The following is a 3,103-nucleotide window of genomic DNA, read 5'->3' as shown; positions in this document are numbered from 1 at the left end:
AGCAGTAGCGGATTTCTTGCTGTCTGCAGAAGATCATGCAAGGGTGGGTCACATTAGTAAGTGGGTACCATGCAGTTTGATACTAGTGTTATAACCACCTGCACATCAGTACAAATGCATGTTGGAGCACATCAGGCTACAGTGGGGAAGGCCAGTTGCACCCTTTCTGTACTCCAACATACTTACATTTAATGTCCGATTTAATAAAAATTATACTCTTCCATTTCTGGCACCCTTTCTAGAATACAAACTAGCAAAATTATGAGAATTTGTTGTGTTCCACCACAAAGATAGGAAAACTTCCGTGTTTTGCAAATGAAATTTAGTATTGAGCACAAGATGTTTCACCAATTCACGTTTGGCATTTTCAGTGGTTTTCCTTTCGGTCCTATTCAAGAAACCATTTCTTCCAGTAAATATTTCTCAGCAGGTAACCTATACTGCAAGTTTGCAAAGGCTGAAGTGTTGTTATTATAACAATAAAACAATTTCAGTTAACATCTGAGGAAAATAGCAGCATATATTAACAATAATATACGGATTAGTGTTAACAAACTGATGTCAGTATCATTCTAAGAAACTTGAAATTCAAAATAATTGAATGTCAGAATGGGTGCTACAGCTACCAATTTTTAAGTAAAGCAGAAAACAAAATGCTACTGTACTTACAAACTTTGAGGTGCCACATGCCTTGACACAGGCTACCAATAACCCACAAGTATTTTTGACATCTCATGCCTCACAGGTACTTAACTGGATTGCAATCTGATGATTGCTGCTATCAACATGAAAGATAATATAGTTGTATCCAGTGACCAAATTTCAAAGCCGATACTGAAATTAAGTTCTAAGTTACAAATTCCAGTATTTACGTATACATCACTGGTAATCCATTCACGTGTCATAACATTAAACTCAGTGCAAATGTACCTCCATTTTAAGCGAAAGGTCAAGTTTGCCATTGTATGCAAAACACTATTACTTTATACTTCAAGTTTGCCTCTATAGGACTGTGTAACATTTGCTGCTGCTGGAAGACTATCGGAGCCATAACTGGAACAAAGAGCTCCGAGTTACCACCTGCCAATATAAACAAATTTCAATTTTAAACTGAAGGTGAAATATGTCATATGTATCCAAACCACTACCACATTATTCTTCAAGCTTCTCGCATTATGGCTGTGTGACGTCTGCTGCTGCTGCTGACTTCTGGAGCTGTAACAGAAACAAAGAGCTTTGAGTTACCATTTGCCAGTATACTCTTAAGGACTGTAACTGTACCTTCATTTTAAGTGAAAGGTGAAATTTCCCACACATGTATCCAAACCACTCGTACCTTATTCTTCAAGTTTCCCATTTTATAACTGTGTGACATCTGCTGCTGGTGACTGACTTCTGGAGCTATAACTGGAACAAAGTGCTCTGACTTACTGACCGACAATATACATTAAACACTTCAACACAAAACCACTAGTACTCTTTTAATGTAGCATAACAAATATATGCTATGCCCTACAGTTATATCTTCATTTTAAGGGGGAGTTCAAATCTGCCAAAAATGTACCCAAACTAGAATTACCTTAATGTTATAATATCCCAAGTATTAAACGGAGACTCATCTGCTGGTGTTGGTGTGCCTCTCGCTCCTCTTACACACTATTGGTGCCAAGGATCACCTCTACAGGAAGGGTTTCACCTACAGAAAAATAGGTTTCATATCAGCATAAGCACAATAGAAATGATGCCATATTATTTTTGGTGATATATATTAGAATGTTTGCGTACAGTATTCTACATGATACTTGCAGCTTGAATATTTACTTCAAACAAGTTGACAATTGACTCAGTTTTAGTAATGACTATAGCTTCAAGTTACTTCTTTAATCCTAGCAACACCAACACATTTTTAATAATGTGTATTGGGGGGAAGGGAGGGTACTGTATTTCCACCCTAAAAAAATATCTTAATTGTTGTTGACATATATTTTAAACAAATACTGATGTACACTCCTGGAAACTGAAATAAGAACACCGTGAATTCATTCTCCCAGGAAGGGGAAACTTTATTGACACATTCCTGGGGTCAGATACATCACATGATCACACTGACAGAACCACAGGCACATAGACACAGGCAACAGAGCATGCACAATGTCGGCACTAGTACAGTGTATATCCACCTTTCGCAGCAATGCAGGCTACTATTCTCCCATGGAGACGATCGTAGAGATGCTGGATGTAGTCCTGTGGAACGGCTTGCCATGCCATTTCCACCTGGCGCCTCAGTTGGACCAGTGTTCGTGCTGGACGTGCAGACCGCGTGAGACGACGCTTCATCCAGTCCCAAACATGCTCAATGGGGGACAGATCCGGAGATCTTGCTGGCCAGGGTTGTTGACTTACACCTTCTAGAGCACGTTGGGTGGCACGGGATACATGCGGACGTGCATTGTCCTGTTGGAACAGCAAGTTCCCTTGCCGGTCTAGGAATGGTAGAACGATGGGTTCGATGACGGTTTGGATGTACCGTGCACTATTCAGTGTCCCCTCGACGATCACCAGTGGTGTACGGCCAGTGTAGGAGATCGCTCCCCACACCATGATGCCGGGTGTTGGCCGTGTGTGCCTCGGTCGTATGCAGTCCTGATTGTGGCGCTCACCTGCACGGCGCCAAACACGCATACGACCATCATTGGCACCAAGGCAGAAGCGACTCTCATCGCTGAAGACGACACGTCTCCATTCGTCCCTCCATTCACGCCTGTCGCGACACCACTGGAGGCGGGCTGCACGATGTTGGGGCGTGAGCGGAAGACGGCCTAACGGTGTGCGGGACCGTAGCCCAGCTTCATGGAGACGGTTGCGAATGGTCCTCGCCGATACCCCAGGAGCAACAGTGTCGCTAATTTGCTGGGAAGTGGCGGTGCGGTCCCCTACGGCACTGCGTAGGATCCTACGGTCTTGGCGTGCATCCGTGTGTCGCTGCGGTCAGGTCCCAGGTCGACGGGCACGTGCACCTTCCGCCGACCACTGGCGACAACATCGATGTACTGTGGAGACCTCACGCCCCACGTGTTGAGCAATTCGGCGGTACGTCCACCCG

At 43.8% G+C, this 3,103-nt stretch overlaps 1 long non-coding RNA gene across 2 annotated transcripts; it reads right to left on the bottom strand.

Annotated features, from left to right (window-relative positions):
* Positions 1-201: 201 nt before the first annotated feature.
* LOC126195312 (uncharacterized) lies at positions 202-1,511 on the bottom strand. Of its 2 annotated transcripts, none has more exons than XR_007538574.1 (4): positions 1,337-1,511; positions 1,149-1,215; positions 931-1,053; positions 202-834 (listed from the first exon to the last, which is right to left on the bottom strand). It is a non-coding gene; the product is annotated as an uncharacterized LOC126195312 (long non-coding RNA). The 2 variants fall into 2 exon arrangements; XR_007538575.1 differs by having other exon boundaries at positions 1,152-1,215.
* Between the last annotated feature and the right edge of the window lie 1,592 nt (positions 1,512-3,103).

The sequence above is a fragment of the Schistocerca nitens genome, chromosome 7, assembly GCF_023898315.1.
Source record: "Schistocerca nitens isolate TAMUIC-IGC-003100 chromosome 7, iqSchNite1.1, whole genome shotgun sequence".
NCBI classification, from domain to species: Eukaryota; Metazoa; Arthropoda; class Insecta; order Orthoptera; family Acrididae; genus Schistocerca; species Schistocerca nitens.
Note: the sequence above shows the minus strand (reverse complement) of the source record. Positions and strands in the feature narration are given on the sequence as shown.